The sequence below is a fragment of the Bos indicus x Bos taurus genome, chromosome 1, assembly GCF_003369695.1.
Source record: "Bos indicus x Bos taurus breed Angus x Brahman F1 hybrid chromosome 1, Bos_hybrid_MaternalHap_v2.0, whole genome shotgun sequence".
NCBI classification, from domain to species: domain Eukaryota; kingdom Metazoa; phylum Chordata; class Mammalia; order Artiodactyla; family Bovidae; genus Bos; species Bos indicus x Bos taurus.
The window spans coordinates 84208752-84231097 of record NC_040076.1 but is presented as its reverse complement, the minus strand read 5'-3'; the positions used below and the strand labels follow the sequence as shown (position 1 = coordinate 84231097).

General features: G+C 38.7%; 1 pseudogene; it reads left to right on the top strand.

Annotated features, from left to right (window-relative positions):
* The first annotated feature begins 7519 nt into the window (after positions 1–7519).
* LOC113897847 overlaps positions 7520–22346 on the top strand; it is a 168212-nt pseudogene continuing 153385 nt past the window's right edge.

The following is a 22346-nucleotide window of genomic DNA, read 5'->3' as shown; positions in this document are numbered from 1 at the left end:
TAACTCAATTAATACCCTACAGGATATAATAGATTTTTGTCATATTTTCTAGTTGCTCAGCACCTTTTGAGAACCCTGAAATATTTGGAAAACATTTTCACTTATGAGTTTCAACTCCTCAAGCTAGAAACTAGAAAACAAGTCTCCCCAACAACTTAGCTGCTAAGACATATGCATGAGACCTAGGATCCACCTATCAAATGCAACCATGAGAGACTTTTTCTCAAAAGAATACAACATAAAGAAAAAGGCCTGTGAAAGCCACCTTCTGGAGAACATGTGGCAAATGTGTCCAAGCCTTGGAAGGCAGAAAAGGTGAAGGTCCTGGTGTCTAGTCTCTATGGGATAGAAGCAAGGGATGTTAGGAGTAGTACTTTTGTGAGTAAAGGGCCTTGTAGCATAACTTCCCATTGTTCTTAGTTGCGTAGCATTCAAGCCAGAGTTTCTAGCCACCAGAAGGTTGGGTAGCTTTCCTTCTTATACCAGCTTTATTGGACTCTTACAATCAACAATCCTGACAGACACAATGGGTTAGATCAGTATCTGAGAAACTCACCTCTGAGGAGGGACAGAGTGCTGCCATTTGGAACTAATATACCCAGGACTACCCTGGGTTACTAAATGCCAGATGTCATTGATGGTAAAGGAGACAGAGCAAGAAGTTGCTCTACCAACTGCGCCTGGATCACCAAGTGCTGTTTCTGCAGAACTCAAGGGTCAACATGTATACTGTTTTCCCTTTCAAGAAATCTCAGGAATCAGAGCTGGCCTGCAGTCTTCTGGGTGGAAGACCTAGGAAGGGAGAAGAAAATGAGAAGTCGGGGAAATGAAACCAAGTTTAACTGCCTCCACTCCACCTTTAGAGTCAGCTCCATTTCTCTCCATCTGAACTCAGTGTTAGCATCCTAAGAGTTCTTGCAACCAGATATTTCTAAGAACTGACGACACAAAAAGAAAGAAAAAGGGAAGCAGAATTTTTCTCGTTTATTGCCAGAGAGCTGCTTTTAGAGAATGAGTTTTTTGCTTTCTGCTTATTCCTATGGCTACTCTGAGCTCTCAAGATAGATTTGCTGTAAGAAATATCACTTCATTTCTTCACCTTGATATCAAAGGCCTAACTGCTCATACTCTTATGACAGGATGGCTAAAGATTCCTCTTCTTAGATTACTCCCTGAGCTAAGCACTGGGGTACAAAGATGAAGAAGACCCAGCTTCTGCCCTCAGGGAGTTGGGTTGAGTGGGAGACAGAGATACACCACAATAGAATATCCAAGTATAATAGATGCATAGACATAATGTTACAGAAGGCATGCTTGCCTTTGACACAGGTGAGAGGAGAGAAGCCTTTTGAAGGCTTTACAGAAAGGAGTGACATTTTGGCCTTTCTGCATGAATAGAACTTTCATGAAAAAATGAAGACATTCCAGGAAAAGGAGGCAACATAAACACTGGCATGGAAGTATAGAATTGCAAGTTGTGTTCAGGAAACATTGACTCCTTCCTGATGGAGAGCACAGTGTGTGTGTGATAAAGGAATGGGGGACTGGGAGGACAGACTGTTCTCAGAGCTTCTTTCTAAGTTAGAAGGAGACAGAGATTATGCATGCTGATTGAATGATTATGGCACGGAGTCACTAAAAAGTTGAGATAGAGTAAAAATAAAACAAAAATCTAGAAACTTCACCTCAATATTCCATCCACTGAGCTCTTCAAAAGTCTCTGTCAGAATTACTAATATTGCTTGGTAAAATGTGATTTTTTAAACAGGGGTAAGATTCTTTGATCGGAGAAGGCAATGGCAACCCACTCCAGTACTCTTGCCTGGAAAATCCCATGGATGGAGGGGCCTGGTGGGCTGCAGTCCACGGGGTCACTAGGAGTCGGACACAACTGAGCGACTTCACTTTCACTTTTCACTTTCATGCATTGGAAAAGGAAATGGCAACCCACTCCAGTGTTCTTGCCTGGAGAATCCCAGGGACAGAGGAGCCTGGTGGGCTGCCGTCTATGGGGTCGCACAGAGTCGGACACGACTAAAGTCACTTAGCAGCAGCAGCAAGATTCTTTGATAAGGAAAGTAGCAAAAGTACTTTAATTCATTTAAGAGTCAGCAAAATGATGATGAAGAAGAACTCACTGGAGACTGACGTGCTACTAAATTATGAAAAGAAGCTGTACAAGGGAAATGGCCAAATTTGGAACACTGAGTTTATGATCTGGACCCTGAAATGGTTTAATTTTCAAGATACTCCAATTTCCTCTTGACTAGTTCACACACTTCTAGTTCCTCCTCTATCTCACCCCAAGCCCTCTTTGCCTCCCAGAAAGTGGGAAATGTCCCTCTTTAAACAGATCAAATGAAACAGGGAGAGAAACTATATATTTTAGTCTGAATCCCCCATCAGCTCAGAAAGAAGGCAGCATTGACTAAGCACCATATACCTTACCTTTCAGCTGGTACCTTTGTGTACCCTTGGCTGATGCCAGCAACTCAGCCCCACGTCTCCCACTCAGCTCTCCCAGGCTTCTTAGAACTCAGGTTCCCAAGACAAAGCACAATTGAGGCCCAGGTAGTGCTCAGGTTTACTGAGAATTAAGCCATAGATAGATACCATCAAAACACATTTCACTTGTGACCTTTCACAGCCAACGAATTGGAAGGATTTTCCTTTGCCGGGATTGAATTTAAAACGACTTCCCAGGAGCGAAAGGTCAGTCCATGGAATCATGATATCCAGTTAAATACAGCTAAATAGAACATTTTAGCATGACAATAAATGGAGTTATATTTAGCTGATTTGGGAAACTATCTGGCAAGGGAAAAGGAGGACTACAGAGATTCTTCATCTACCACCCCTCCTCCCCCAGATGGAAAAAGTAATGGAGTAGGGCAGACAAGCACAAAGGTGAGGAATTTTACTAAATCTGTCCAGTGAGACCATTTTTGCTTTCCTAACATTTACCATGTTCTGAGTAGGACGTGTTGGTTGAATTGCATAAAGGCTATATTGTCCTCTTGACACACACATGAAATTCCTATTAGCATGACTGGAGCAAGATGGGCTCCAAAGGGAGAACATACCCTCAAATAACTTTCTAGGCAGCTTTGATTTCTAGATATGTATGAGGTGAAAGCACATTAGCCAAACTGGCTTTGATAACAAATGTACTCTTTTTTAACAAGGAAAGACTGAAGGGAAAAAATAGTTGGCCCTCATCTGCCCTTAACTTGAAATGCCCCAAGCTATTTAGAAATGGCCTCATATTTGCTGTTGTTAACTAACCGATGGTTTTGTTAGCTGGTGACTGTTTCTCTAAATAACTCCCAACAATAAAAGGCTGTGACATATGAGAGCAAAATGGAGACCATAAGTGGTAGCCTTTTACCTCCAGGATCTTACCTTGCCGTCCATCCTGAAATTTAATGTGTGTAATTGCAGCCACTGGGAAGGTGTGGAGTGCTATAACATCACAGATCTGCCAATAGTTAGAAGAGATTTTAGGTATACATTGTTTTCTTCGAAGGGAAAAAAAATATTTAACTGAAACCAACTTAGAAATCAGAATCCCTGTGAGTTTAGAGTGAGAATGTTTTCAATGAAATGCTGTTTCATTCTGGCTATGAGAGACCCACAATGTTCCTCTCCCAGGCTAAGAGTGCTATTTGATAGAGAATCCACTATTTGTTCTTGTTCCCCAAGACTCTAACTACTCCACAATAAGCGGGTACCGTAGCTGACATAATCCACAGTGATTTATCAATAACTATCACCCACAGCCTTGTGGAATCCACCTAACGTTGTTTGCTTTTTAACTTAGGGTGAACAATCTCTCTGCTTTTAAGGTTTTTTTCATATGAAGCTGTCTTCTTTAATTTTATCTTTTTAAAAATATTACCTGATCTTTTTACATATCTTTTATTCTACCTTTGGACAGTCCAAAATGGGCATGACCTGCTTGGGCATAATATTGGCTACTTCCCAATCTCTAGCTGAGAAAAAGGTATGACCAAAGGGCATTACTAAACTCAAAGAACTTACACTTAGACCTCAAGCCCTCGGCTCCTAAACGTCTATTTGTCCCAGCCACTTTGAATCTACCCTCAATCTGGGAAGACCTTTATACAATACATATAAGAATATGGCCTTTGTATAATTCAACAGACAGGTCCTCCATAGAATATGATAAATGTTAGGAAAGTAACCATCTTACCTCTCCAACTTTATCTTGCTCCTTTTTCCTAATATATTGCTGATTTTTTATTGTTCTCTTAACACCTTCTCTTAGCCTCTAAATTGTAATACACTGATCTTTTATGCCCAAATCCAAAAACAGCTCCATTTCCTGCTTACTGATTTAATCTCTCACCCTTGGTTCAAAAGGTTCCAAAATGATTTTAGCCTACCACTGAAATGAACCAACCCAATCTGTATTCTTTCCCCATAGATGATCTCTCATCCAAGTCTGTGACCACCCCATTATCACCCAACCACACTCTGCTCTATACACCTCTAGGACCATAACTCATTCCAAAAAGTCCATGTCTCCAAGAGGCCTGGATAAGATAAATTACCTGAGACATTTCCTTTTAGGTACAGACAGAATACTGTTGCAGTAATTCCATTATTGAGATGACCAGATAAGGGTAATAAAGTATGGCAGTGACAATAGGAAGAAAAAATAGTCATATTCAAAATATGTTTTTGATAAGATGATAACTGATTAACCAAAAGGAAGAAAAAGAGAAAAAGATCAAGGGTGACTTCAGATTTCTGACTTGAAAAGGAGTTGAATGCTGTATGTGATCAAAGAATAAGGGTAAAGAGTTTGAGCTCTGAAAATCATTGAAACATGGGCTACATGGGCACATATTGTGTTTATCCCCTTATTTATGAACACTCTTATGTGAAATATTCAGGACTAGGATATCTGTCATTTGAATAAATTGTCAAAAAATAGAATAGGAAATCTTTATAAAATCATAGAACTCTGAATCCCAGTTCCCTTGTGTATAAAATGATGATAGTATTTACCCAGGATATTGGTAAAAATATAACACACTTTTTACAAACCATCCAATACAGTACCTAGCACAGTATATTCAATAAATCGTAGCCACTGTTATACCTATGATTTGGAATAGCTTACTATACATGATCTGAAGACTGAATTCAGTTCAGTTCAGTTCAGTCGCTCAGTCGTGTCTGACTCTTTGCGACCCCATGAATTGCAGCACGCTAGGCCTCCCTGTCCATCACCATCTCCTGGAGTTCACTCAAACTCAAGTCCATTGAGTCAGTGATGCCATCCAGCCATCTCATCCTCTGTCGTCCCCTTTTCCTCCTGCCCCCAATCCCTCCCAGCATCAAAGTCTTTTCCAATGAGTCAACTCTTCGCATGAGGTGGCCAAAGTACTGGAGTTTCAGTTTTAGCATCATTCCTTCCAAAGAACACCCAGGGCTGATCTCCTTTAGGATGGACTGGTTGGATCTCCTTGCAGTCCAAGGGACTCTCAAGAGTCTTCTCCAACACCACAGTTCAAAAGCATCAATTCTTCGGCACTCAGCTTTCTTCACAGTCCAACTCTCACATCCATACATGACCACTGGAAAAACCATAGCCTTGACTAGACGAACCTTTGTTGGCAAAGTAATGTCTCTGCTTAGCAACTTGAAAACTGAAAACTGAACCAACAATGAAATGTTGAAAAATGCCGACAGCACCCTACCTAGATTGTGATCTCATGGAATCACTGCTATTATTCATTGCTTACCTAGCACTTGAGTCCCGCAAAATTCAAGGTCAGTCATTATCATTTACTGAACACAGGAAATGAGAAAAGCACTTCACAGATGGGGAAAACACAGCATCCTTGCTGGTAGAAATCATGTAGTTCAACTCAAATGAGTTCAAATATTTGACGGCCTAAAGTCATTGTCTATGAACAAATCTATACACTAAGACATCAAAGTAAACAATGCAAAGGTATCTCTGGCCTTCTTCCTTGTGAAGACAGAGGCTGTATTGTATACACAAGATATACAACCTCAGATAACATTAGAGGAAGGGTGGCTAAGTTAGGCAAGCCTTTCCCTCAAAGAATGTCTTATGTGCTCACTTTTTGAAAATGACAAATTGTGAGTACTCTTTTTCACATAAAAATAAATAACTCTGAAAATGATTATACCTATAAACAAAACAAATAGAAAAACAAAATGTGCATAAAAAAGCTTGTTTTGTGAGTAAAAAAGTCCCAAGTTTTTCCCACATTCCTTGTTTCTGACTGAAATCTTCTCTAAGTAAACTGATTATGTCAACATGTGAATAATTTTCAGAATCACCTACCATGGTTACTGTAGAAGTTACTGGCAACCCACCTCAGTTCAGTTCAGTTCAGTTGTTCAGTCGTGTCCAACTCTTTGCGACCCCATGAATTGCAGCACTCCAGGCCTCCCTGTCCATCACCAACGCCTGGAGTTCACTCAAACTCACGTCCATCGAGTCGGTGATGCCATCCAGCCATCTCATCCTCTGTCGTCCCCTTCTCCTCCTGCCCCCAAACCCTCCCAGCATCAGAGTTTTTATACCCACCCACAAAGAAAAGTGCATTACCCAGGATTATTTGGTTGCAGGTGACAGACTCTGGTTAACTTAAGCAACGTAACAATAACAATTATAAAAAATAAATTACAGACTCTAGTGAAAGAGTGAACAATCAGGCCTTGGGAAGAATAGGATCAAAGATGCTCCAAGAAATTAGGAAAGAGGCATTAACAGATTATTTCTTCAAAGGATGACCTGTGGAAGGGCCCATTTCAATGCTCTGTGTCAGTATCCACTCACTGAAGATTCAGAGAAGGTAGGATTAGTCTTAACCTCAGACATGTGTCTAATCAGTGCACATGACTCTCTCACTAGAACAGCATGGAATTTTTCCTTTTCCCCAGAAGGAAAACTAGAATGTTAGTAACAAAAAGGGGGGGGAGGGGCTGCTGAGTGATCAAAATCATAGATTCCAAGGTAGCCCATTTCAGAGAATACTGGTTCTGAAGAAAAGCAAGCCTTGGCTTATGAAATCCATTCATGCAATTCGATCCATATTGCCACTGCAGCAAAAAAACTTATATTATTAAAATCTTTTCATTTAGAAAGAAATCTGATGTAAGAGTGCACACTTTTAAAAATGGCATTTCCCAGCCTTTCTATTAAAAGCATTTCACCTACTCAGGCAGCTGCACCTGTACACATCTTGCCATCATAAGTCCTCATAAAGAACAGATCATGGTTTCAAATCACACTCAAAGGAACTCCTTGGAAGGTTCACGTTTTAGAACAGAAACAAATAGGATGGTGACAGAATGTCCTATGGTTACAGAAGAACAAGATTTTTCTAAGATGATAGCATGTGGTGAAATGACAACAGATCGAACTGAAAGAACTGCTACTCAACCCTGTGATGATTCAAACATCCAAGCCAAAATATAATAACAATTGTGGTTCATTAGAACAGTTGGGAGTATGGAGGGCAGAGTTCATTATGGCATGGAAACAGAACATTTAGAAGGCGTCCCGGGAGACCTAGGGGCTCGGTGCGCAGACACGTCAAAGGTTGGCTGCATGTGCGAGCCCGCCCGTCCCATCAGGAGGGTGATCAGCTGAGCGCGTGGCCTCAGCTGAGCCTGCCCAGCTGTGCAGTCCGCTAGCACGGAGTCTTTTCAGCCCTTGGTTCTTTCTTCTGTCGTTTTAGGGAATAACTCTCTCTTGAGAGCAACTGGCCTGCTACCAGAAAGGGGACCGCTATCTAAGACCAGTGGACACGGAGCCCAGCATCGGTGGCATCCGCGAGTTGCAGTTTTGTCCTGATCACCTTGAAAAATGTCTGAGGGACAGGACCATTGCTCGGGTAGACATGGACTCTTTTTTTTTTTTTTTCTGCTCATGTGGAGCAATGTCAAAATCCCGTTTTGAGGACTAAACCGCGTGCGGTTGTACAGTATAAATCATGGAATTCTGGGTGGAGCAATTGTAGGACATTATAAAGCTCGTGCGCTTGGGGTCACTAGAAATATGTGGGCAGATGATGCTAAGAAGTTTTATGTCCAGATGGTCTACTGGCACGAGTTTGTGAGCCCCGTGGGAATGCGGACCTCACTGAGTACCAGGAAGCCAATGTAGAAGTGAGGTCTCCTTTTGTTATGATTGAACCTTGACGAGGCTTACGGAGACCTGACCAGTGCCGTAGGGGAGACACTGCAAAAGCTCCGGGGTCAGCCTGTCTTAGCCGACTTGTTGCAGAGCACCTACACTGAAGGCATGCCCCAAGGCCCTCCAGCAACAGAAGGGAATGTGCAGAAAGGAACTTCCAGAGCATCACATTGTTTCTGCTTCCAGCCTTTGGAACTTACTTTGTTTGGTCACTCTGATCCTCCTTGGATTGACTAAAAGGAAGCTTACCCTACAACCTGAATAAATCACAAGGGCTCACATGGAAGGATATACAGATTCTCTCATCTTTCCAGGTAAGTAGACGTTGATAAGCTGGAAAGAAGTCATCCGTTAACTTTATGCTCTGTTTTGTTGGACAAATTCTCTTAGTCTGTAGTTTTTCATCTTGTGGTTTGTGCACTTTGAATCATTTTTCTTCAATTTGCCTTATAGCTTCTTTTTAGGTATTTCAACTGTATGGAATTTACCTTTTAATTTTATTTAAGGTAGGGAGCCACCTTAATTATTAGTCTTATTAGAAAAGGTTCAGTTTTCCCAGCAATTATTTATTAAATAATCCATTCTTTCTTAACTTCTTATATGTGTGGGTCTGCTCCTGTAGTATCCCATTAGTCTGCTTCTGTCACAGAAACACATTTTGTAGTATTTCATTATATTTGATAAGGACTCTTCTCTACTTTTGTTTCTCAAAATTGTCTTGGCTGTCTATTCACCTTTATTGTTCAGTATATGTTTTAGAATATTAGTTGAATTCCTTAAAAATCATTATGAAATTACATGGAATTTACATATTTAGAGAGGACAATTATCTTAATGTTAAATTATCCCAACCATGAACATTTTTTCACCAGTTTTTTAGATTTTCATTTATGTCCCTTTTAGTGATTTTTAAGTTAAAAATTTTCATTTATAGTTCTGCTTCTTTTGAGATCTAGAATCCAGTATGTTTTCCTTTTTCTTTCTCATCTAAACTTTTTATTGATATAATAGACATAAAGCATACAGATTGTAAGTGTACACTTTGACTAATTTTAACAAAGTAAACCCACTAATTTTAACAAAGTAAACCTACGGTGTACGTGTGTGCTCAGTTGCTCCGTCATGTCCAACTCTTTGCGACCCCAGGACTGTAGCCTGCCAGGGCCCTCCCATCCATGGGATTTCCCAGGCATGAATACTGGAGTGGGTTGCCATGCCCTCTTCCAGGGATCTTCGCGGCCCAGAGATGGAACCCACATCTCCTGCACTAGCAGGTGGATTCTTTACCACCGAGCCACCCCGAAAGCCCTATGTAAGCAGCACCCAGATAAAAAAACATGAGAAGTCTAGAAGCCACCATTAGCTACCCTCCTAGTCATTATCTAAGCCTACATTATCCCTTCTCTCCTCCAGTACCACTGTCCTGATTTCTATTTAGCTTATTTTTGAGCTTTATAAAATTGAAATCATGCAGTATATACTTGAGTCTGGCATCATTCACTCAACATTGTCTTTGTGAGATTCACCTATTCTGTGGTATGTAGTTGAGTTTGTTTACTCCCATTGCTCTGTAGTATTCCATTTATAAATATACCACAATTTACCCATTGTGATATATATTTGGGTTGTTTCCAGTTTGGGACTACTAAGAATAGTGCTGCTATGAACATTCTTGTAAATATCTTTTGGTGAAAAAAATGTATGTATCTCTGTTGGGTCTATGACTAAAAGTGCGCAGTTGTGGAGTTTGCCTTTGCTCTAGTTTGCCTGTAGTCAGCTTTACTAGACACTGCCAGAAGTTTCCAAAATAGTGGTTTGTTGTTGTTTCATCCCTAAGTTGTATCATAGTTGTTCCCATTTACCACTCCAGCATGAGGGTTCTAGTTGTTCCACATCTTCATCAACACTTATTTTTGCATTTTAGCCATTTTAATAAGTGTATAGTGATATCATATGATGGTTTTATTTTGCATGTTCCTGGTATTAGTGAAATTGAGCACTTTCTTATCAGTTTGATGACCATTCTTCTTTTATAAATTGCCTATTTAAGTATTTAACCCTTTTTAGAGTTGAATTGTCTTGCCTCATTAAACTGTAGGACTTTATATATTTTGGGTATGCATCATTATCAAATATATGTATTACCACCTTCTGATTTGTGGCTTTTCACTCTTTTAATGGTGGGCTTTGATGTAGAGAAGGTTGTTAATTTTAATTTGGTCCGATTTATCTTTTTTTCCTTTATGGATAGTATTTTTCAAGCTCATGAAGAAACCCTCCTATATTATTTTAGAAGCTTCATTGTAGTGCATTTTACACTTAGATTTATAATTCAGTGTGTGTGTGTGTAGGTGTAGGGTGTGAGGTGGGGCCAAGATTCCTTTTTTTAATTAAGAGTATCCAATTATAATATCTTTATTATTAAAAGCTTTACTTTTTAAGGGTCTTGTGCATTCAATATGTTAGTTCCTAGATGCTTTAATATTTTATTGCTATTGTGATTTTGCACTTTTTCTATTATATTTTTTTGGTTAATGATATGAAGAGAAATGATAAATGATTTAATTGTAAGTTCGTATTTAATTACTTTATCTCCCTGACAAAAACTTGAAATATAATACGCATGAAAGTGCTTTAACAAATAAAATGTACTAGATGGTTAAAAAATATTGTCTTAGAAGAGAATAAATTAGAACAATAAAAACTTACTTTTGAGGTAATATTAGATTATGATAGTTCTAGGTATTGGCTATAAGAGACTCTGGGTCTTGTTTTTAATCAAATAATCAATTCAGTTCAGTTGCTCAGTTGTGTCCAACTCTTTGAAACCCCATGGACTGCAGTATGCCAGGTTCCCTGTCCTTCATTATCTCCTGGAGCCTTCTCAAACTCATGTCCATGGAGTCGGTGATGCCATCCAAACATCTCATCCTCTGTCGTTCCTTTCTCCTCCTGCCTTCAATCTTTCTAAGTAGTCAGTTCTTCGCATCAGGTGGCCAAAGTATTGGAGCTTCAACTTCAGCATCAGTCTTTCCAATGAATATTCAGGACTAGGATTGACTGGTTTGATCTCCTGGCCATCCAAGTGACTCTAAAGAGTCTTCACTGATACCACAGTTCAAAAGCATCAGTTCTTTGGCACTCAGCTTTCATTATAGTCCAATTCTCACATCTGTACATGACTACTGGAAAAACTATAGCTTTGACTAGAAGGACCTTTGTCAACAAGGTAATATGATGTCTAGGTTGGTCATAGCTTTTCTTCCAAGGAGCAAGCATCTTTTAATTTCATGGCTGCAGTCACATTGGAAGTGATTATGGAGTCCAAGAAAATATAGTCTATCACTGTTTCCATTGTTTCCTCATCTATTTGCCATGAAGTGATGGGACCAGATGCCATTATCTTAGGTTTCTGAATGTTGAGTTTTAAGCCAACTTTTTTACTCTCTTCTTTCACTTTCATCAAGAGGCTCTTTAGTTCTTCTTTGATTTCTGCCATAAAGGTGGTGTCATCTGCATATCTGAGGTTATTGATATTTCTCCTGGAAATCTTGATTCCAGCTTGTGCTTCATCCAGTCGAGCATTTCGCATGATGTAGTCTGCATATAAGTTAAACAAGTAGGGTGACAATATACAGCCTTGATGTACTCCTTTCCCAACTTGGGAAAGTCTATTGTTCCATGTCCAGTTCTAAGTATTGCTTCTTGACCTGCATACAGGTTTTTCAGGAGGCAGGTAAGGTAGTCTGATATTCCCATCTCTTAAAGAATTTTCCACAGTTTGTTGTGATCTACACAGTTAAAGACTTTGGCATAATCAATAAAGTAGAAGTAGATTTTTTCTGGAATTCTCTTGCTTTTTCTCTGATCCAACAGATGTTGGCAATTTGATCTCTGGTTCCTCTGCCTTTTCTAAATCTAGCTTGAACATCAGGAAGTTCACGGTTCACATACTGTTGAAGCCTGGCTTGGAGAATTTTGAGCATTACTTTGCTAGCATGTAAGATGAGTATAATTGTGTGGTAGTTTGAACATTCTTTGGTATTGCCCTTCTCTCGGATTGGAATGACAACTGACCTTTTCCAGTCCTGTGGCCATTCCTGAGTTTTCCCAATTTTCTGGCATATTGAATGTAGCCCTTTCATAGCATCATCTTTTAGGATTTGAAATAGCTCAACTGGAATTCCATCACCTCCACTAGCTTTGTTCATAATGATGCTTCCTAAGACCCACTTGACTTTGCATTCCAGAATGTCTGGGTCTAGGTGAGTGATCACACCATCATGGTTATCTGGGTCATGAAGATCTTTTTTGTATAGTTCTTCTGTGTATTCTTGCCAGCTCTTCTTAATATCTTCTGCTTCTGTTAGGTCCATACCATTTCTGTCCTTTATTGTACCCATCTTTGCATGAAATGTTCCCTTGGTATCTCTAATTTTCTTGAGGAGATCTTTAGTCTTTCCCATTCTCTTGTTTTCCTCTATTCCTTTGCATTGATCACTAAGGAAGGTTTTCTTACCTTTCCTTGATATTCCTTGGAACTCTGCATTCAAATGGGTATATCTTTCCTTTTCTCCTTTGCCTTTCACTTTTCTTCTTTTCTCAACTATTTATAAGGCCTCCTAGACAACCATTTTGCCTTTTTGCATTTCTTTTTCTTGCAGTCTTGATCACTGCCTCCTATACAATGTCATGAACCTCCATCCATAGTTCTTCAGGCACTCTATCAGATCTAATCCCTTGAATCTATTTGTCACTTCCACTGTATATTTGTAAGGGATATTTGATTTAGTTAATACCTGAATGGTCTAGTGGTTTTCCCTACTTTCTTCAATTTAAGTCTGAATTTGGCAATAAGGAGTGCATGATCTGAGCCACAGTCAGCTCCCAGTCTTGTTTTTGTTGACTGTATAGAACTTCTCCATCTCTGGCTGCAAAGAATATAATCAATCGGATTTCGGTGTTGACCATCTGGTGATGTCCATGTGTAGAGTCCTCTCTTGTGTTGTTGGAAGAGGGTGTTTGCTATGACCAGTGCGTTCTTTTGGCAAAACTCTGTTAACCTTTGCCCTGCTTCATTCTGTACTCCAAGGCTAAATTTGCCTGTTACTCCAAGTGTTTCTTGACTTCCTACTTTTGCATTCTAGTCCCCTATAATGAAAAGGACATCTTTTTTGGGTGTTAGTTCTAGAAGGTCTTGTAGGTCTTCATAGAACTGTTCAATTTCAGCTTCTTTAGCATTACTGGTTGGGGCATAGACTTGGATTACTGTGATATTGAATGGTTTGCCTTGGAAATGAACACAGATCATTCCGTTAGGGGAAGCACACTGACTGATACCATCCACCCTGACCAGGCACCATAGTGACCATTTGCATGTGTTGCTTTACAACAGGAGGTCCTGGTAAGGAACACAGAACTAATAAGCCACCACCAACCAGAAGAGTTCAGGACAGGTCAAAAGGAGACACCACATGTTCGACCACCTCCCAGAATCCTTTTCTCCAGCATCCATCTTGGCTGAACAAGGCATACACCCCCATGAAGGACTCTGAGTCAGAGTGATTGGCTAAAGACAACCTGAAAACTAATCCCATCACCATAAACCTGAGACTGTGAGCTCCATGGCAGAGCTGTTCTCCTGGGCTCCCTTACACTACTGCTTTCCACCCAGGTACCCTTTCCCAATAAAGTCTCTTGCTTTGTCAGCACATGTGTGTCCTTGGACAATTCATTTCCGAGTGTTAGACAAGAGCCCAGTTTCGGTCCTTGGAAGGGGCCCCCCTTCCTGCAACAATTCTGTCATTATTTAGATTGCATCCAAGTACTGCATTTTGGACACTTTACTATGAGGGCTCCTTCATTTCTTATAAGGGATTCTTGCCTACAGTAGTAGGTAGTAGTCATCTGAATTAAATCAGATTTCATAATCAAATATTATGAAAGTGGAATTCAGCTGGATATCCCAGAGCAAAGAATTCTGCATCTAGAGGCTCTTCAACAGGGTGTCTACACCTTTTTGTAGACCTTTTCTAGTACTTTTGATAATGGTGATATTCAAAGCAATGTATCTATTTGCCCCTTCATTTGTAATGAGTATTTTTAGAACTATTATTTTGTAACATTATTCTTATTGGAAAGAACTCTTTCAGTTAAAAAAATTTTTTTGAATGTTGGACATTAACCAAAAGGATAGTAATGTATAGTAAGCTAACTGCATGGGGGAACTTGTAAGAGCAATCTATTATTACTTTTAGAAGCAATATAGATTCACACAGAAAATATTCCAAGAGAGTTTAGCTTATTTCTAATTATAGTGGTGAATTTTCCAGTGGGTTTCATGTTTTGAAGTAAGAATAGATAAATAAATGGTGTACAAAAGTAGTTTTAATGCAAAGATGGTATTTTATTTATGTTAATAAGTAGTAAAATATAGGTGCAAGTGAATATTTTTTCTTCTGTAAGTTTATGTGTATGTTTAATGTACAGCTATGTACTTGTTTCTGTGTGTACAAAAAAGAGAGAGCACAGGAAACTTAAGTCAAATAGATCCATAAAAGGTAATTACAGTACCAACAACAAGGAAAAACCCCAGTGGCCACAGATAATAACCAACTAGAAAAAGAGTCTACCAATTGATCCGTCCTCATGACAATACAAATTTGGCAATAAAAAAAAAGATATAGATGGTGTTGAGTATATTTTTACATGCAAAATTCCCTGGAATATGAAAGAAACCAAACCCTCCAATATCAACTCAAACCAGCAGCCAACCAATATTTCGACAGCCCAGACTTTTCCCTTCTTTTCCTCGGTCCTGTGTCGACAATGGATCCTTAATCTTGTCCAAGTTGAAATATGGTTTGCCTGCACTGAGATTAAGGTGTGGCCTCCAAATCTACTACCACCTATAGGTTTTCTTTCATTAGCAACATATATTAGTAATTATTCTGATGGAAGGAAGGAGGGAAGAAAAAAATTTAAAGGAAAGAGAGAAGGGGGAAAAAGAAAAGTAAGAGGGGGGGGGAAGGAAGAGAGAAAGGAGGAAAGAAGGAAAGAAAGAGGAGGGAGGAAGTAAAGGAAGGAGGGAGAGGGTACAGGAGGGACAGAAAGAGAGGAAGGACATAAAGAAACCTTCTGAGACATCAAGTTGCTAAGAATTGGGAAATACTCATGAGCTACATAGCCTTATGAAATAACACATAAGTGAGAAACAATAATCATTTAATTGCTTTCCTTATAAATGTAGATTCTATTCAAAGCATAAGTCTTGTCTGCCTTGTTCATTCCTATATGACTAGTTTCTAGAACAAAAGTGCTTGTCACATGGTTAATGCTCAAAAATATTTTTAAAATAAGTTGAATAGATGAATGAATTCAAGTCTTGTGGGTACTCAAATCCAATTTTGCCATGATGGTTGCTCAACGTGATAGTGTGAAGCTGTGTAGATTCAGGTACTCCTGGAAGCAAATACAGGGATGGACTTAGAAATGCAAGGAATGTATTAGGGGAAATAAATTGCTGTGAAGAATAGGAAGGAAAAGCCTTTGTATCACAGTGCTGTTTTGTCACTTGTGAATGGACAGAAGAAAGGAAGGAGGGATGGGTAGGAAAAGCCTCAAACTGCAGTAGCTCAAGAAAGTCCCAGCCAAGGCAATGGGGAAGCCCAGAGCAAAGATTAGAAGAGGTCCATATGGAGCCAAAATGACCTGGCTCTGCAGTACTTGGTGAACCCCTCCTGGGCTGTTACTGGCTGTGAGCAGGCCTAGAAGATCATGAGCTTGAAGCTGAAGACTGTAGAGGATCCCAAAGGTGCAACATCTGGAGGCTGTCTGCTCATTACACTCTCAAGCAGATTCTTTCTTGATGGGGGAGTGAGTAGCATAACTCCATAGACATAGAACCAAAAGGCTCCCTGTTTCTAACGATGAGTAGATCAGATCTGATATCAACACTAAATTTTCTCTCCTTATTTCTACCATGAACTCTGAACTTCTTCTCCTTGAATACAGGAGATTATTCCTTTCTTCCCATTCAAATATATGCACAGATTTGAAACCTTTCACTTACATAAATATTTCTTTCACCAAGAGAGTTAATATATGTCAACTTTTAAAATTACATATAGAAAGGGCAACTCTATTACCAGCCATCAAAGACCACAAAATCTTCCCATTATTTTACAAATAACCCCCACTTAAATGATAAACTTTCAGTAAACGTCTATATATAGCTTGTAAACCAAAGCTGGCATCCCTTTGCTTCCATACCTAATTCTGGGACACTTCTTCCCTCTGTTAGTGCAAAATAAGGGACAAATAAGTATAATATATATTTTATAGACGTATAATTTTAAAGTATGTAAAATATGTAACAGTTGCATAACACTTTATTGTAGATAGTGAAAAATGCTAATGAAGTACAAACACATACAGTGGAAGTTCAGAGAAAGGAAAGGGTACTTCAGACTAGGAAGACTGGAGGAGATTTCATGGAGAAGATGTCATTTATCTTGGCCTTTAAAGAAGAGTACAATTTGTACATGTGTAGATGAGGTAAATGACATTGATAGTTGGAATCACATGCACAACCTTGTAAAAAATAAAACCTTGTAAAAAACAAAGACTCATCAGTGATATTGGCTTGTAATTTCCTTTTTTGTGGTATCTTTGTCTGGTTTTGGTATCAGGGTGATGTGGCATCACTATCACTGATGAACATAGATGCAAAAATCCTGAACAAAATACTAGCAAACTAAATCCAACAACACATTAAAAGGGTCATACACTATGATCAGTGGGATTTATCCCAGCAATGCAAGGATTCTTCAACATCCAAAAATCAATCAATGTGATATACCATATAATGAAAACTATATGATCATCTCAATAGATACAGGAAAAGCTTTTGACAATATTCAAGACACATTTATGATAAAAGGTCTCCAGAAAGTGGAAAGAGAGGGAACATACCTCAACATAATAAAGGCCATTTATGACAAATCACAGCAAACATCATTCTCAGTGGTGAAAACCTGAAAGCATTTCCTCTAAGATCAGGAACAAGACAAGGGTATCTATCCTTGTCACTATTATTCAGCATAGTTTTGGAAGTTCTGGACATGGCAATCAGAGAAGAAAAAGAAATAAAAGGAATCAAAATTGGGAAAGAAATAAAATTGTCACTGTTTGCAGATGATATGATACTATACATAGAAAATCTTAAACATGCCACCAGAAAAATTCTAGAGTTCATCAGTGAATTTAAATAAAGTTTCGGGATACAAAATTAATACACAGAGATCTCTTGCATTTCTATACATTAACAATGAAAGATCAGAAAGAGAAATTAAGGAAACAATCTCATCTACCATGGCGACAAAAAGGATAAATACCTAGTAATAAGCAAGACCTGTATGCATAAAACTATAAGATAACAATGAAAGACATCAAAGAAAACACAGATAGAGAGATATACCATGTTCTCAGATTGAAAGAATCAAAATTGTGAAAATGACTATACTACCCAAAGCAATCTACAAATTCAAGGAAACCCCTATCAAATTACCAATGGCATTTTTCATAGAATTCGAACAAAAAATATGTAATTTGTATGGAAACAGAAAAGACTTCAAATACCCAAAGCAATCGAGGAAAAAAAATGGAGCTGGAGGAATCAGGGTCCCTGACTTCAAACAATACTACAAAGCTATAGTAATCAAGACAGTATGGTACTGGCACAAAAAAACAGATATATAGATCATTGGAACAGGATAGAAAGACCAGAGATAAACCTGTGGTCATAGGGCCCAGAGATAAACCTGTGGTCATAGGCTTTTATTTATGCACCTGTGGTCACCTAATCTATGACAAAGGAGGCAAGAATATACTAAGAAGAAAAGACAGTCTCTTCAGTAAGTGATGCTGGGAAACTGGATATTGTTGTTGTTCAGTCACTAAGTTGTGTTTTGAGTCTCTTTGCAAGCCCATGGACTATAGCCTGCCAGGCTCCTCTGTCCATGAAGTTTTTCAGGTAATAATACTGGAGTGAGTTGCCATTTCCTTATCCAGGGAAACTGTATAGCTACATGTAAAAGAAAGAAATTACAACACTCTCTAAAAGACAAAAATAAACTCAAAATGGATTAAAGACCTAAATGTAAGGCCAGACAATATAAAATTCTTAGAGGAAAAATATAAAACTCTTTGACATAAATTACAGGAAGATCTTTTTTGATCCACCTCCTAGAGTAATGAAAATAAAAACAAAAATTAACAAATGGGACTTTATTAAACTTAAAAGCTTTTGCACAGCAAAGGAAACCATAAACAAGACATAAAGACAATTCTCAGAATGGAAGAAGATATTTGCAAGCAAAGGAACTGACAAAGGATTAATCTCCAAAATATACATACAGCTCATGCAGTTCAACATAAAAAAAAAAAATCAAAAATCAGATAGAAGCCCTAAATAGACATTTTTCCAAAGAAGATATACAGATGGCTAATAAACACATGAAACTATGCTCCACAGCACTAATTATTAGAGGAAAGCAACTCAAAACCACAGTGAGTGATCACCTCACACTGGTCAAAATGGCCACCATCAAAAAATCTACAAACAATAAATCCTGAAAACGGTGTGGACAAAAGGAAACCCTCTTGCACTGTTTGGTGGGAATGTAAATTGACACAACCAACCACTATGGTGAAAACAGTATGGAGTTTCCTTTAAAAACTAAAAATAAAACTACTGTATGACCCAGCAATCCCACTACAGAGTGTATACCCAGAGAAAACCATAATTCAGAAAGATACATTCACCCTATTGTTCATTGCAGCACTATTTACAATAGGTAGGACATGGAATGGCACCCCACTCCAGTACTCTTGCCTGGAAAATCCCATGGACGGAGGAGCCTGGTAGGCTGCAGACCATGGGGTCGCGAAGAGTCGGACACGACTGAGCGACTTCACTTTCACTTTTCCCTTTCATGCATTGGAGAAGGAAATGGCAACCCACTCCAGTGTTCTTGCCTGGAGAATCCCAGGGACAGGGGAGCCTGGTAGGCTGCCATCTATGGGGTCACACAGAGTCGGACACGACTGAAGTGACTTAGCCGCATGTATTAAGAGATAACTAATGAAGACCTACAGTATAGTACAAGGAACTCTACTCTGTGCTCTGTGGTGACCTAAATGGGAAGGAAATCCAGAAAAGAGGAGACACATGTTTATATATGACTGATTTACTTAGCTGTACAGCAGAAACTGACATAGCAGTGTAAAGCAACTATACTCCAATTTTTAAAAAGTCCAAAAACTTGTGTTCACATTCAGGCTCTACTGTATAGTACAGCCTTGTACTAGTTATTTAACCCCCTACATCCCCTCATATGTAATATATGAATTAATAATAATCAGCTTCCAGTGTGTTGTTAGACCTGAATAGTGCTGAAATAGTAGTAAGATGCTGTGAACTGATTCCTTTGGTTATTTTAGTGTTATCTTTTTAGATAGGCAGTGCTTTTTCTGGAATGAATACTTAACATCACTAGGAAAAAATATAAATCCCACTGCTATTTCCTTGCTATGGATATTAATCAAGTTACTTAATCTTTCTGAGACTCAGTTTATTTTTCTGTAAAGTAGAGAGAGTCCCTACTTCATTTGGTTATGGTGATGATTAAATAAAATCAAATGTGTAAGGCATCTCAGAGTAGATGCCTAGTAAAGGACAGTTCTTTCCCTCTTTCTTATTAGTTGATTTTAATAGATGAACTGTTTTTTTGAAGTTTATTCCATTTCAGCACAAAACAGAAATATCTATTGCGTTAATCAATATTCACATTAACAAACAGCATTTTAGTCAATTTAAAGTAACCTCAGAACTTCAATCTGCTTTGAAGATCATCAGTATTTATATTATTTTTATTTTAAGATAATTAATTAAAAGCACTTATCAGACTTTTTATCAGAAAATTACATCAAGGTGACTTCTCTGGCTTTTTTTAACTGACTGTAACAATAACACTTTGATTTAAAGAACAGAAAACATACTTCAAACTCAAATTTGATAAAATAATTAAGAATTTTTAAAAAGCTTTCATGGCAGAAGGATCAATTAACTGGCAAGTTTCAGGCATTTTTTAGTTCCTATGTTTGAAATCTAAGATAATGTTAGCCTGCTAATTACTTGGAGATGTACTGTTATTATTACTGTTCATAAATTTGACATCAGAAAATTCACTTGAGCATATATATGACCATTACTTCTTGGTCATTAGGACCATCCTGCCTTGAGAACACATTAGCATGTACAACATATGCTAAAAGACTGAGCTGAAAACACTCATAAAGTGTAGGTATTGCATGACAGAATGTTTAAAAATAAGTTTAAGGTGTCATTAGTTCAAATGGTGGCTCTGACACCAAATAGCTGCTCTTTGACTGATCTAAGAATGAGCATATTCTCTCTATATAGTGTTCAGTTACTGATTAATTGCATGCTAAGCTTTATAATTTGTTGCTGTCATTTAGGTTCATGCACTGTACTAATATTTATTCTGCAAATTAATATAACACCTTATTAAGTTTATTGCCCACTTTCTATAAATTTTTTATCAGACTTCATGTGAGAAGCTAACTTACATATCTATTAAAAGTTTCACTTGAATTACAGGTTCTCTTAGTATTCTGAAGAGAGTTTTTCAATTAAGTCTATGGAAGGAAAAGAGAGATGGTTTGCTTCCCAAATGGGGGAAAAAAAAAAAAAAGGTGTATATACATTTGATTACATGATATATATGCCCTGCGGGTCATGAATAATATAAATGGTAATTACTTCATTTGTCTTTTCCATGCCCGTTGTGGGGTTGTTTCTGATAAATGGGACCAGAATATGTACCCTCCTTTAAATTCACATTCAATAAGTGAAGGACGATTCACTTTAAATGCCTAGTACAATGTCTTAGACATCAAAGCTTAATGAAAATGTCTAATGAAATAAATATGTAATAATTAAGGTTTACTTTCTAAACGATTCCCTCTATCACATTATATCACATAGTATATGCTCAATAAATCAGAATGATGGTAGAGACACAAACTCAGAATAGAATTGCAAAACAACAGCAAAATCCTCATGACCATCTCACCACATATCTTTGCCTCTTTTCATTCTTTCTCTTCCTTTCTAAACTTAACTCTTTGGACTGCTCAAGCTTAAAATGGTGGAGTAGAAGGTTATGAACTCACCCCTCCTTACAGAAACACCAAAATCATAGCTAACTGCTGAACAACCATCCAACAGAAAACATTGAAACCTACCAAAAAATACCCTACAGCCAAAGACAAAGAAAAGCCACAATGACAGTAGGAGGGACACAATTGTGATAAGTTCAAATCCTATATTCACTGGGTGGGTGACCCACAGACTAGACAGCAATGGCACCATGGAGTCCCTCCCATAGGAGTGAAAGATCAGAGCCCCACGTCATGCTTCCAAGCCTGAGTATCTAGCAAAAGAAAGGAGGGAGCTCCAAAGAATCTGGGCTCTGGTAACCAGTGGGGTTTCATTGCAGGAGATCTATGGGACCTGGGAAACAGAGACTCCACTCTTGGTGGGCACACACAAGGTCCTGTGTGCACCAGAACCCAAGGGTGGTAAAAACAGTGGCTTCATAAGAGACCGAGTCAGACCTACCTGCTAGTATTGGAGGGTCTCCTGTGGAAGCAAGGGAGGAAAAGGAGTTGTGACTCACTGCAGGGACAAAGACACTGGCAGCAGCAGTTCTGGAAGTACTCATTGTTGTAAACTCTCCTGGAGGCCACTGTTAGCTTCACCCAACAGCCTATAGGCTCCAGTGCTGGGATACCACAGGCCAAACAACCAACAGGGCAGGAACACAGCCCCACCCATCAATGGACAGGCTACATAAAGTTTTCCTGAGCACAGCCTTGCTCACCAGAGAAACAAGAACTAGTTCCACCAATCAGTGAAGTCCCTCCCATCAGGAAGGCTGCACAAGCATCTTACATAGCCTCATTCACCAGAGGACAGAGAGCAGAAGCAAGAAAAACTACAGTCCTGCAGCCTGTGGAACAGAAAGTGAAATCACAGGAAGTTAGACAAAATGAG